General features: G+C 41.3%; 2 protein-coding genes across 2 annotated transcripts in view; one reads left to right on the forward strand and one right to left on the reverse strand.

The window, feature by feature from the left end:
* LOC120998305 (gastrula zinc finger protein XlCGF26.1-like) overlaps positions 1-15,344 on the reverse strand; it is a 4,064,644-nt gene that overhangs the window by 4,044,535 nt on the left and 4,765 nt on the right. The gene's annotated exons all lie outside the window — the stretch shown is intronic.
* The window catches only part of LOC120998306 (oocyte zinc finger protein XlCOF7.1-like), a 1,981,422-nt gene that overhangs the window by 593,722 nt on the left and 1,372,356 nt on the right, over positions 1-15,344 (forward strand). The gene's annotated exons all lie outside the window — the stretch shown is intronic.

Raw genomic sequence — 15,344 nt, forward strand, 5'->3', positions numbered from 1 at the left:
ACTGGCACATGGGGGGCTGTTATTAATACTGGCACATGATTGGGGGCACTATAGGGGCATCTACTGAGGCCACAAAGAAGGGGTATTTTATATGGGCGCTCTGTACAGTACAATTTTATACTGGGACACATGGTGGGTACTATGGGGAAGGGGGGAGAGGAGTACTATGGAATCATCTACGGGGGCACTAAGAAGGGGTATTTTATACTTGCAAATTATGGGGGACACTGAGGGCATCTACTGGAGCATTTTATAATGGTACATTATGGGGGACACTAGGAGGAAGGAGGGTGTGGAGCACTATGGGGGCATTTACTAGGGGCACTATATAGGGGTATTTTATACTGGGACATTATGGGGGCACTATGGGGACATTAGCTCAACTGGAGGCATTACAAGGGGGTATTTTTTGCACTGTCACATTATAAGGAGAATTATTTCTACTGGGGGGGGGCTTTATTACTTCCCCATGGAATGACCCCCTAGTAGAAGCACCAGCCTGTCCCTGCTCTGCTATCCCTCTGCCCATTCTCCAAATCCTTATTATGAAATCTTTCTCATTAGGATAAAGCACAACATCAGCTCCACCGAGCCCCCGGCCAAAGTGTTGAAGTGGCGTCCGAGATCCCCCAAGGGCCAAGTCAAGTAATTGTAAGTTTTCATGTGAAATATGTTTATTATACACATATAGCATACACTGTGTAGTCTGTTCTATAAGCACCATTGTTTTGTGGCGGCGGACAGAAAAAAATCTGAAAGAGTCCCCCCCGAGACCAGGCTCTGGATCCACCACTGCGTAGAACAATCCTTTAATAATCTCGTTGGACAGGTCTTTCAACTTTTAAAGGGGTCTGAGGCCCGTAGTGTTTACAGCATAAATGGTAAATATCTCGTCCGTATAGGTTTGTTCATAGCCCTTTACAAACGTCCCCTTATAGCTTACAATTCTGACGTAGTCGCCTATTTTTAATAACTGTTTAATTTTGTTAATAGCGCCGGAATCACCGTAGATATTTTTCCAAACGGTTAAATAGTTCTCTTTTGTTACATCGACAGGGTGACACCTTTATGGTTTTGTGGTATCTGCGATTATAACTATACACCAGGTCTTGTAACTTGTCAATGTATGTGTTTTGTGCTCTAAGAAAACGCCACATTTTTGTTTTCAGCTTTCTATTAAAACGTTCCACCAACGACACTTTGACCTTATTTGAAGTTCAAAATTATGTATTTTAAAGGCTTCACAAAGTTTTCTCATAGGTTTGTTTATAAACTCCCGACCCCGATTCGTCTGAAGTTACCTTGGGGACCGCCTGCTTAATGTAAATATCTGTTCAAAAGCGGCTGCCACTGTCGCCCCGGATTTATTGGAAAGTCCAGACTCCCAAGTGTATTTCGAAAGAATATCAACGACTGTTAGCAAGTATTTTACAACATTATTTTCTTTAGAAAAATCTATCATCGACACAAGAGCGGCATGCCATTTGTCGTCTATATCGGACACCACGACTTTGTTTCTATTAAATGATTTTTTAACCGGTTTGTGCAATGTGTAAGTATCCTCGTTGTTCAACCAATTTTTTTCAGCGTCTTTTCTTGTGCCAAAATTTCGTACTTCTCTGAATAAGCGTTCAACGCCTCCATAAGAACCAACAGCTTTTGGCGTGTAGTACTGTTTTCTCAATATTTCAGCTTTCGCGGTAATTTTAGCAACGTTTTTAAACACCTGCTATCGCCGACACGCCCTTCGCTGTTTATGCAATTTTAACTAATCAAGATAGTGTATTTATTGTAAAAAGAAAAACGGAATACCTTTTTATTTAAAACGTCATTTTATGTAAAACATTTAGATATTACATACAAATACATTTTTATATGCAGTCAAAGTAAAATTTACAACGTTAACCAAGCTGCCTGTAACAGTCGGCGTTCTCGTTTTAGGTAATAAAGAGCCTCACGTTAACACAGGTTGTTGTTACGAACGGCTGCTGTCTAAAAGGGGTACGAACCTCTTCAAAAGGTTCGTCGGTTGACACACTTTTTAAATTATCAGAAAGTTCTCTCGTTCTTGTATTACCGATCACGGTTGATGGCACGTTCAGTTTGGCGATGATTTCCATGAAGATCTTTGTAAATGAATTTACCCCCAGCGTTCCAGTACAGCTTGTTACCCGATCGTCACAGTTTGTTCAACAAAAGTTCTGCATTTTCCTATACCTTTATATTAACTTTGTCAAGTATCTCTTTAACATCGTCTCCGCTAGAGGAGTCATTTGTCAATCGTTGTTGATCGGGTTGCGGCTGCGTAATCAAAGTTAAGGTTGACATTTCTTTGCGTATCGCCCAATCTCTCTCTTAAACACAGACATAAAAATCTGTGCAAAAATATTTGTCAACAGATTAAAGGCAGTTATTGATGGGTATAAATCCAGTCTGATCTGGATGGATTAACCTAAGAGATTGGTACAATTCAGCATACGTAGGGCTTTTTTAAACATCCAGGTTGGTCAGGAAGGTGGCTTCCGCTCCATCCTGTCATTAGACGCTGAGAAGGTGTTTGACAGGGTGGAGTGGGAATATCTCTGGAAAGTAATGTACAGGATGAACATGGGCAAATACTTTATTAAATGGGTCCGGACCCTTTATAATCACCCCAAAGCCAAAACATCAATGGAATATGGTCGGAGCAAATTGAGCTGCATAGAGGTACAAGACAAGGCTGTCCCTTTTCTCCCTTACTGTTTGCTTTATTTATAGAACCACTGTCGGCTAAAATCAGATCAGATGAGGGGATTTCCGGTTTTGGTATAAAGCTAAGTGCAAGTATACTAGACTTCGTGAGACTGAATGTCACCCCCCTGTTGACTAGATGTAAAAGCAAAATTGGTGTTTGGTAGAAGTTACCTATTGGACAGGCGGATAGAATTGCATTAATAAAAATGGTTTTGCTTCCCCAGATTTTGTATATTTTGGCGGCCTGTCCAGTTTGGATAGAGGATCGCTTCTTTAACCATTTGGAACGACTGCTGAATGATTTAATCTGGGGAAGAAAAAGGGTAAAAATTAAGCAAAAATATCTCTGGTTAGCGGAAGAGGATGGAGGACTATCGGTCCCTTTTTTTCAAGGATATTATTTGGCTTCTCAAGTTCAGTGGATGAAGTCAGGGGGAAATTAGATAAAATAATTTCGGGAGCGGGGCTTCAATGGTCCAAAATACGGCATATTTAGCATACTGGAGACAGGCTTTATTAAAAACAAAGGGAAAAAATGCCCAATATGTCGAATGAGGGACTTGTCTTGGGCAAAAAAAAAAAATTCTAGGAATCTCGAACACTGTAAATTTTTCACCTTTGTGGTGTAATAGTAGCATAGGAGAATTTCAGTTGATTATAAATACTGGGTAAAGTATGGTATTATTTATGTATCACAGTTAACAAAAAATTGAATAATCACTAAAAGAATTATGTCCTGGAATAAATATAGATTTAATGAGCCAATATCGCTATCATCAATTAAAACACGCATTTGAAGCTACACAAAATAGTGTATTTTATCACAACAAAAACATGAATTTATAGATTTCTGTCACAAACACACGACAACAAGGGGGACTATCTCTCAGGTGTATAGGATAATAAGTAAAGTATTGGGGAAAACACTAATGTTTAATAGCGAGGAAAAATGGGCAAAGGCTATAGGAGTAAACACAATAGACTGGGGTAATATATATAAAAATATAAAAAAGACAACGATTTCTAGCAATTTTAGGATCATTTATTTTAATATTATTCAAAGATCTACAAAGAACGGGAATCAAAATGCTGGAAATGTCGAGAAGAGTCCGCTGACTATATCCATATTATATGGACCTGCCCAAATATTCAAACGTACTGGCGAGAGGTCTTTGATTTTTTAAGAGCAGAGTCCCTAATATTCCTTCCATATAAACCGGAAGTTGCCGTCCTAGGGTGTTTTCCATCATCAATCAGAAAAAAAGAAAAAAAAAAGGGTCTGGATAAAAGGCCTTATGGCTGCAAAAGTTATCATTGCAAGAGAGTGGGGAGCAAATAGAGAACCTAGTATTAGGGAATGGAAAAACCTTCTGGTAAGGATTGAGAGATATGAGATATTTGCGGCGGGTGCTGTATGAGCTGCGACCGAAGAGGAGGGGGGGTGACTGGAGCGACCATTGGCACGTCCACCGATATGACCATCATGGGGGGGGGGGGGGGTATGGTTGATAAGTTCGAATGGACAGTGGGAGATCCGAGTCCAATGTAATAGCGCACTGAACAGGGAGTTTTTTATATTAGTTTAGACGATGTACTATGTATTAGATTTGTATTTTTCTTTCTGTTCAAAGTGACATATAACTTATTATATCTGCTACATCAGATGTGTATGTATGGATGTACTCGGACTTGGTGCTGTCAAATTTTCCTGTAACCTGGTGTTGTAATGGAAAAAAAATTATGAATAAATCTAAAAAAAAAAAAAAAGGTTGACATTTCTTTACCGGCATGTTTGTTGAGCATCAAGTATCTCTGTAACATATTAGTGTATCTTTTAATTTTTTCATCATCTGAAAGGTCATTTCTGTGTAGTATTTTGCTGATTTCGGCGTCCAAACGCTGCGTAGCAGTTTGGCATGTGTCTGGTGTTTCTACAGATGTTTTTTTTTTTTTTAGGCGTTCCAGCTCGTGTTTGGAAACCAGGAACATTTTCTCCGCATACTCCATTATGAGCCGCTGACTCTATTAGCTATCAAGCTAGTGATTAAAGGTATTGCAAAGTCGAGCAGCGAACCTATAAAACCACCGCTCTAGTAAACAATGCGCTTCTTGTCTTTAATGGGACAGCTTTTATCGCTTAATTTCTTTATAGCCTTGCACCATCTTTTTAGTATATTTCTTTGTCGCTGTCTAAGAGGTATCTTTTCTTTAAGGATATTGAGAGCGATCTCATCTTTTGTCCAACGCTTTTAAAAGATCCCAATTACGTTGGATCCTGTTCGACATCTTTACAGGAGCAACCAAGAATGACCGTAGAGATGAGAAATATCACTTTAGAGCTTCTTTTTGCACACATAAACCACCGGAAGATCTGGAGGGAACAAACCGGTTCTTAGCCATAGTTCCGTGTCAGATCGTAAATCTACGAGTAAATAGCCGTAAGGCGCGTGTGTAGCGTCTTCAAAAGCTTCTAAAAAGAAACGGGTTTTACCGGGGTACATTTGCCGAGCCAACGTAATAACCTGTAATTTATCACGCGGGTTCTTAAAAAGGACCATGTATTTAGTGTTTAAATTTATGGTCTAGCTTTTCATACCCTGACAAAAAACGTTTTGAACGAGATACATGATGCTCAAATTTCTGTGGTGCACGTATTTGGTGAAAGAGTTTTGTATTTCAATATTTTCGCAAGCCGCCTCGATAAGATCATCGACGACCGCCAAATTTACCTTGTCCTGCGGGAATAGGTATTCATCTGTAAATTTTTGCGGTATTCCCTCGATAAACCTGATATTTGTAAACAAACGGGCGAGCTCGTCGTACAATTTCTGCCAACACGCGTAAAACCAAATGACATTGCGGGTTTGTGCGACATTAGCGTATCCGCTTGTATTAACAACCGTTTTGCAAAAAACTATTTCTGGAATTTGAGGGCCCTGCTAAAATACAAGAAAACGAGTGTTGAAATTGTGTGGCCATGTTTAATAGCGGAAAGGTAACGTCGTAAAGTCAGTCGTCTCTTTGTGTAGACGCGCTTTTGCGTTTTACGTAACAATCTTGTCTCCATGGCCCAACGCTTCCTATTTCTGAAAAATTACGTTTTGCTCTATACCTATTGTTTTCTCCATCTCTGGGACGGGGATTGCATGAGTAATCGAACACAAGGTCTTTTAAGCTGTCAAAATTAACAAGTCAAGTGTTAGCGACGTTGAGAGTTATACCCTTAACCTTTAATACGTTTTTTCCCATTGTTGAGTTTGTAACAGTACGTCTTTGGACCCGCAGGTACCCGCCGACACGGACATTACCGAGTTTGTATTTCGCTAGTTAGTTCGCCAAGAAAATCGCCCAACGGAGGGTTACAGTTGCCGTCTCTACTTACGAATATGACTGAGTCTGTGTCGTGATAAAGACAACGTTCTTGCAGTCTGTCTAGGACTGTGTATAATTCAAGTCTGGAGTAGGCGGTTGTAAAACAGGCTATAAAAATTTGTTTTTGTTGAGCTTGTAGTGCTCTTTTACATAATGCCAATTGACTACGGCTGAAAGATAGATAGATGGATAGATTGATAGCTAAATAGCTAAATTGTTAGATAGATAAATGTGTTCTCGTAGCTTGGTGGTCTGGGTGTGTTTTTCCTGTGTCGAGTGAAAGTATCGCTTTAATTATAACTGTCAGCTGCTTTGGTATTGGGAACAGCTGCTCATACAGTAGACTGACTATTGTTCATTGCCTTTTCACATCCGGGCATGTGTTAACACATTGCGGTAAGTTGTGTGCGTGTGAAGTGAAAGTATTGCATTAATTATAACTGTCAGCTGCTTTGGTATGTCACTACACCATTCCCAGGCTTGACAACTGGGTAAAAACACATATGCGATAGAGAGATGACATGCCATAAATGTTGAATATCTGTGATAGCTGCAATAGGACAAAAATTTAAATTTTTATCTAAAAATTCTAAAACTATTAGGTATCAAAACAGACAAATACAGGACACCGTTAGTTCTGTCTGCGGGCATTACTGCATCTATATCTTACACTGTATTGCTAAAGGAATGTCTTTTGAAAGTGTAATAAAAATATTTACGAGTGATTTTAGAAAAAAAAAACGTGTTGTACATTCCTTTGTAACAAAGCGCCTACCCTACTGAGTTATTGAAAAATGTACCGTGATGCGTCGTAAATAAAGACATTTTGCTTAAATCACGTACGCCTTCGATTTTATTAAACATAATTACGTAACAAAGCTAATTTCCTATGGTCTGGACTGTTAGGGGTTATGGGTGCGCCGTGGGCGGGGTTATGAACTCTTCAATAACGTCTTAGGACATGCCTGAACACGCCTTCAACATGCTCGGACATACCCCGACGCGCTTTGCAAAATGGGGGACGTATTTCAGAAAATGGACGCCGCAGTCAAAAATAGGACGGCTGAATTGTCCCCTGGAAAGTTGGGTACTGCGGCTGCCGCTGCTTCTGTGTCTTTAAGATGTTATTGGCACCCAGGAAAGTTGGGTGCCGCAATTAGCTATTGTTAATATTTATAATCGCTACGTATCTGCATTAGCCGCGACAGTCAAATATTTTGCTTAAATCACGGCAGCCTTCGATTTATTAAACATGATTGTATATAATTAAAAGCAAATTTCAAAGATCGCAGGTCCACTAACAAAGGGACTGCTGTCTTGCTGGACCTTAGATGACATCATGATGGGCGGGGTTGTGGGCGGAGTGGGCTGAGGTTATGGGCGGAAAATGGGGGCGTTTTGGTGACATCATCAAAGGTCTTTTAGCTTTTAGGAAGATACAGTAGAAGGAGCAATTTGCCGCTGCCAATATTTATAATCGCTTAGTAAGAGGTTAATATAAGCTTAATACAAGCTTAATATCATTTTATTTTTAAACATACTAACCTTCATTAAATTACTGACGTGTTGGACTGCCTCGGTTATCTTGCAGGACCTTCGGTGACATCATCAAAGGTCCTATAGATTTATAGTTAGAGAGATGGCTCAGTTAGCTACCGTCAATATTTATAATCGCTTAATAATAGGTTGATACAAGCTTAACACAAGCTTAATATCATTTTATTTTAAACACATTAAAATTTTATTAAACTACTGACGTCTTATCAGATCTAAAAGAATAAATGGGGCTTTAACTGCGCGGTAATTAGGCGTGTTTTGGGGCGTACGATGGACGGCACTTTGGGAGGGGTTGTGGGAGGAGTGGGTGGGGTTCACCTGTCACTTTTAGTTTGACGAGCAGTGTCGCTTTTTACTAGTGGTGATTGATACCATTTCCGCTAGTAGGAAAATGGTGACATCTAAAATATACTCAGAGATATAACACTTGGTGTATAGAAAATAAAATCTCTTCAGAAAGCTTTTCATTTCAGTCAATACTAGATTTTCTACAGTCAAGATTTAATAAAGGCTTGCGTCCCAGTACTTTAAAAGTACATGTTTCAGCTTTTAAGTGTGGACTTTCACGAGAAAATAGCTGAACATCCCTGGGTCATTTGTTTTCTTAAAGGGGCTTCTAGACTGAGGCCATTTGTTACAGCTGGTGGGGCTCGCTGGGACCTAAATACTGTTCTGACAACGTTAACCTCTTCTCTGTTTGAGCCTTTGTCAGAGATTTCTTTAAAATGTATTACCCTAAAACGGTGTTTCTAGTTGCTATTGTTTCATCCCGTAAGGTGGGGGAAATTCAGTCCTTAAAATATAACCCTCCTTTTCTGAAAATCTTGGAGCATAGGGTTGTTCTAAAGACTGACCCTTCCTTTCTGCTGAAAGTTGTGTCAGAATTACACAAACAGGAAGAGATTGTTCTTCCTTCGTTTTGTGAAAACCCAAAAAAGTTTTCATTGTTTAGACATACGTTGTTGTTTATTGGCATATTTAGATATAACCAGTAGCTGGAAGAAGTCAGACTAACTGTTTTTGCAGTTTCAAGGTGTGAATAAAGGACTTAAAGCATCTAAACAGTCCCTGGCATGTTGGATAAAAATGACGATTTGTGAGGCATATAAGGAGGATGGGAAAAAATCCTCTGGAAAAGTTGAGCTTACTCCACTAGAGTAGTCTCTGTGTCTTGGGCAGAAAAAGTGGAAGCGTCTATGTAACATAGTACATAAGGCCGAAAAAAGAAATCTGTCCATCGAGTTCGGCCTGTCATCCTTAAAGTTGATACAGAGGAAGGCAAAAAAAAAACAGGTAGAAGCCAATTTTCCCCACTTTAGGGGAATAAAAAATTCCTTCCCGACTCCAATCAGGCATCAGAATATCTCCCTGGACCAACGACCCCTCTCTAGTAGCTATAGCCTGTAATATTATTACACTCCAGAAATACATCCAGGCCCCTCTTGAATTCCTTTATTGTACTCACCATCACCACCTCCTCAGGCAGAGAGCTCCATAGTCTCACTGCTCTTACCGTAAAGAATCCTCTTCTATGTTTGTGTACAAACCTTCTTTCCTCCAGACGCAGAGGATGTCCCCTCGTCATAGTCCTGGGGATAAATAGATGATGGAAGATATCTCTATACTGACCCCTAATATATTTATACAGTGGTCCCTCAAGTTACAATATTAATTGGTTCCAGGACGACCATTGTATGTTGAAACCATTGTAAGTTGAGTAATTGGTTCCAAAGCCCCAAAATGTCATCCAAGATAAGAGAAAAGGAAGATTTAAGAAAAATAAGCAGATAACTTAGACAGATAAAACAAGTTGTTACATATAACAGTCAGGAATAGCTGCTAACTAGTAACTAATCCAGCTACATTACCAGAGAAGTGGCATTGATTGGTTGGATCGGAGTCTGAGGTATTGTATGTTGAGTCTTGTTTCAACTTACGATGGGTTAAAAAAGACCATTGTATGTTGAAAATATTGTACCCTGAAGTCATTGTTTCTTGAGGGGTCACTGTACATAGTTATTAGATCTCCCCTAAGTCGTCTTTTTTCTAAAGTGAATAACCCTAATTTTGGTAATCTTTCAGGGTACTGTAGTTGCCCCATTCCAGTTATTACTTTAGTTGCCCTCCTCTGGACCCTCTCCAGCTCTGCTATGTCTGCCTTGTTCACAGGATCCTAGAACTGTACACAGTACTCCATGTGTGGTCTGACTAGTGATTTGTAAATTGGTAGAACTATGTTCTCATCATGGACTTCTATGCCCCTTTTGATGCAACCCATCCAGATATACGACATCCATTGATTCGCCGCTGTCAAGTCTAGAACTTACCTCCTCATAGAAACTGATTAAATTAGTTTGACATGACCGATCCCTCACGAAGCCATGCTGATATGGCGTTTTTTCGCTTATTTTCATTGAGGTGCTCCAAGATAGCATCTCTCAGAAAACCTTCAAACAGTTTACCCACAACAGATGTTAAACTTACCGGCCTATCGTTTCCAGGCTCTGTTTTTGGACCCTTTTTGAATATTGGCACCACATTTGCTATGCGCCAATCCTGTGGGACACAGTATAAAGTCCTTAAATATCAGAAATAAGGGTCTGGCTATGACATTAGATAATTCCCTTAGAGTACGGGGGTGTATGCCATCCGGTCCTGGCGATTTGTCTATTTTAATCTTTTTAAGTCGCTGTTGTACTTCTTCCTGGGTCAGACAGGACACTTTTAATGGGGAATTTATTTTTACATTCTGCATTTCATCTGACAGTTTATTTTCCTCAGTGAATACACTGGAGAAAAAAATATTTAACAGCTTTGCTTTCTCCTCGTCGCTCTCTGCGAATCCCCCCTCTTTACTCTTTAAAGGGCCGACACCTTCAGATTTATACTTTTTACCATTTATATAATTGAAGAACATTTTTGGGTTAGTTTTGCGCTCTTTGGCAATTAATCTCTCGGTCTCTAGTTTGGCTGCTTTTATTTGTTTTTAAATATTCATTTTTTTTCCTTTATAGTTTTTCAGTGCTTCCATGCCACCATCCTGTGGATCAAATTTGTAAAGCTGCGACACGATCCAGTCCGCATAGTTTCGTGAAACATTATAAGGTGGATGTGCACTAATGGCAGAAAATACCTGCATGCTATTGTCCCTCCCTAAGGGCTCATTCAGACGGCCGTATGCAGATCCGTTTTTTGGCGGATTAGATACAGACCTATTCACTTGGGTCCCTTTTCTTCCATTCTATGGCTCCGCAAAACAAATAAAACCTGTCCTGCACTTGTCAGTGAAAATCAGGAAGTGGCCCCATTGAAGTTTATGGGTCCACAAAAATGCAGAATGCAATCAGTTTTTTTGCGGACATGCTGAACTGTCCTCAAAAAAATTATCCACATTTTTGCGGGCAGCATACGGCCGTCTGAATGAGCCCTTATTGAATTAATCTAGTATGTCTCATAGTAACGCCATTGTGGACGATGAAAAAGAAAAACTTAATTTCGCTTACCGGATTTCTGCGTGATAATCCTAACCCCCAAAAAAATTATATATAAAACAAATATTATTTTTTTTGTTAATAATATTATATATATATACAAAGGTGAAAGGAGCACGATATTAGTTAGTGTATGGATATGAATGTGTGATTAGACACTCTAGGCTGTCGATCTAGCAAGACACTGAGGAGGATTTAAATTTATACTTGTTCTTCCTGTCCCCGCTGGTTGGATGACGGTCTCTCTCATAGTAACGCCTTCGTGGAGGACTCAAGAAAAGGAAATTTCTGGTAAGCGAAATTAAGTTATCTTATTGTTCTCCTCTAAAACCTAGATGTCATATGGACCGGTGGTCTTATCGGGGGAAAAAATACGGGTACATATAAAATGTAATTACACAGTATTAAACGGTGCAAGTTAACCCTTTCAAGTGAAATAAAGTAAGAAGTTTATAACTCTGCATAGGGGAAATAGAAAAATGTCTAAACTTCAAAGTACCCCTTGCTCCAGGGCACTACACTATCATAGGGACTCTGTCATCACCAGGATCAGTCCTATGATAGGGACTCTGTCAGCAGGATCTTGGGCTATTATGTGCAGTAATATTTGGGTAGCCCCGAACATAAGGAGTCCAGATTGCTCTTTTTCTCTAATTCCCTCCATTACCCCATCGTCAGTTCTCACAGCTGCAGAGAAATACACAGTCCGGACTGCCGTATATGTATGTGGGTCCTCTCCATTATGTTAGCAGAGCAGTCCGGACTGCCGTGTATATGCGCAGGTCCTCGCCATTATGTTAGCAGAGCAGTCCGGACCACCGTGTATGTGCGTGAGTCCTCTCCATTATGTTAGCAGAGCAGTCCGTACTGCCGTATATCTATGCGGGTCCTCTCCATTATGTTAGCAGAGCAATCCGGACTGCTGTGTATGTGCGCGGGTCCTCTCCATTATGTTAGTAGGGCAGTGCGGACTGTGTATTTCAGTGCAGCTTTGAGTGCTGACAGTGGGGTAATGGGAGCATTAGGCAAAAAATGTTGGTCTGGACTCCTTATCTGCAGTACTAGTCATTTGGAATGGCACGTAATAGTCCAAGATTGTGCTGACATTCCCGTTAAGGCAGGCATACTGTCTGTCCCGAAATCAGCTCGTGACCACTGAAGATAGGCCCTGAGCAATAGAAGTTGTCACCTGTGAAGTCCTTTATGCCCATCAGATGGACAGGTCACACATATCAGATATACAGGAGATCCCAGTATCTAGTATCACTGGTAAATCCAGAAGGAGAGAACGCTGCAGCTTGTCCTCGCAAACCCCAACAACTAACTACTACTACTCCCAGTCTCAGAAATACCCAGAACCACATCTGCCCCTTCCCTGTCTGTACAATCACTTGCAGGGGTTCACTACCCCCCAGGAGAAAAATGCTTTGAAGCACGGCCAAACCACGGAGACCCCTTTAAGATTGTAGAGATCTCACATTAACGTTCCCTAAGGGTCACAGAGGTCATCAGGTGTGACGACAATCAATACATATCTAATATAACAAAAATTAACATAGGGAGGAATAAAAGGAGCAAATTAATCAATGTGTATAAGGTGCCGGCACAGTCAACTGTGACACCCCTTCCCCCCCAGATAGCAGACCTGGATGACCCCTAATCAGAGGGAGGCTAGAGGTATCTTCAATTGATTAGTCTATAGCACCTTTCACAATAGTCCCTCTGCATTGCTGTGAGAGTCTCTTGTGGTGGTGCCGGCTGCTGGACGGCACTGGTATTTCCATACTCCATGTAGCCAGAGCATAGGCTACATAGGAATACTGTCCATAGGCAGCTGTGGTGTAATGAGCGTAGACCTGGAGTAGCATCATAGTCAATGTATGGGTTTGAATGAGCGCACGTGGCTGCATGAGGGTGGGTGGGTAGATATATGGTGGTGTCCGCCCGATCGGTCTCTGGATAAAGGCTGGGTGTAATTTCTGCACGCTTATGGGTAAACCAGCTTGGAGGTTCGTGGGCTGAGCTCCAACATAAGCGAGGTTCACATTTGCTTTGCGGCCATCTATAATGGGATTGGGGTCTTTGAAGGAACCAATGGACACCCTCCTGTGAGCCATGCCCTGCTGCTGCCTGTCTCCTGGTAATTCTGCAATAGATGTCCCAATCATTTCCCAGCAGTATGTCAGTAGGTAGATTGTCCATTAGTCCTACCGTGTGGTTAATGGGTCTTTCCCCCTAGTCCAGAGACACCTGGGCGACTGGCACTTCACGTAGCTCTCCTATAGCCAACACAATCTTGACTTTCTGTCCTGGGATTTTTTTTTTATTCAAGGTTATCACATTGGGTTCTACCAGAGTGATGAAGGCTCCGGAGTCCATGAAGCCTTCAGCCAGTCGTCTGTTCACCTGTACCAGAGCTACATGATTTCTCCTCTTTTCAGCATCAGACCGGGGGATTTGCATCACCACATACTGAGTCTCCCATGGTCTGTAGTCCTTTGGACATCCCGCTGGCATTCTTTGGTACTGAAAATATCAGCAACCGGCTTCCCATCCCTTCCTGACTGTCTAAAGCAATGGAGTGTGCCACTAGAGCTCTTGTGATAGGGAAATGCAGATGCCCTAGGGAACCACATTTATAACAGTTGCTTGAGCCAGCAGGTCATTGTAGTTGGTTTATGGGAAGTCTGTAGAAGTTGGGTGAAGCCCCCCTGAGTGGTACGATCATTTATCTTGGCTGATGTAATGGTTTGTGCAGAGCTTCTCTGGGTTGCAGATTGATTCTCAACATACCTATCTGCAAGGCAGGCTGACTCCTCCATTGTTTGGGGTTCTTTGATCTCCACTAACTCCCTAGTTCCTACTGGACACCTTTCCAAGAACTGCTCCTTCAGAAATAGCTGGCAGGGATCCTCAAAAGTCTTCCCCACAGGCACGGGTCCACTGGTCCAGGACATGGGACAGCTTATTGCTAAACTCCAAATAGGTGTCATGGGTCCCTTCTAGTAGGTTATTCGGAGTGATGGCATAACAGGCTAACAGTGCCCCCTTAACCTCAGCATAGTCCAACCGCTGTTCCTCTGAAAGGGCACGAAAAGTGGAATTTGCCCCTACCTGTAACTTTCCCAGCCAATAAACATATCTAGTCCTTTTCTGCAATATGGTGAGAACAGGAATTAGTAACTTTTCACAGGTCCTTGCAGCATCCGCTAAGGAATAAGCCAGTACTTACCTGCTATCTGCATCTCCAGTCCTGTATTCCGGTCCACTGCCTGTTTGCTTCCTTTCCACCATGTCTATGATCATCTGCTTCACTGCAGCCAATTAATAGTGTCCACAAGAGACACATCACAGCTGAATCCAGTCATTGGCTGCAGCAGAGCAGATGACCATGCCTGAGCCAGGGAGGAAGCAAACAAGCTACGGACCAGAAGATGGACAGACTAGAGCAAGCACACAGGACCAGAGCAGCAGGAAGCAGGTGATACTATTCATAGCAGAGGCAGGATGCAGGCACTTTTGTCACTGTTTATAGTATAAGGGACAGGAGAGAACACAGGAGAGCTGATTATCATCACTACTAGAACACCCTGCTTATCACTGTTTATAGTATAAGGACACAATACAGGAGAGGTGAAAACTGATTATCTAACACCAATAGAACACCATGCTTATCACTGTGTGTAGTATAAGGACAGCAGAGAACACGGGAGAGGTGAGAACTGATTATCATCACTACTAGAACACCCTGCTTATCACTGTTTATAGTATAAGGACAGAACACAGGAGAGGTGAAAACTGATTATCTAACACCAATAGAACACCATGCTTATCACTGTGTGTAGTATAAGGACAGCAGAGAACACAGGAGAGGTGAGAACTGATTATCTATCATCACTAGAACACCATGCTTATCCCTGTATATAGTATAAGGACAGCAGAGAACACAGGAGAGGTGAGAACTGATTATCTATCACCAATAGAACACCCTGCTTATCACTGTATATAGTATAAGGAACAGGAGAGAACACAGGAGAGGTGAGAACTGATTATCTATCACCAATAGAACACCCTGCTTATCACTGTATATAGTATAAGGACAGCAGAGAACACAGGAGAGGTGAGAACTGATTATCTATCACCAATAGAACACCCTGCTTATCACCGATTTTTAATAAATAAGGTCCTTAG

Source organism: Bufo bufo, chromosome 4 (assembly GCF_905171765.1).
Source record: "Bufo bufo chromosome 4, aBufBuf1.1, whole genome shotgun sequence".
Classification (NCBI taxonomy): domain Eukaryota; kingdom Metazoa; phylum Chordata; class Amphibia; order Anura; family Bufonidae; genus Bufo; species Bufo bufo.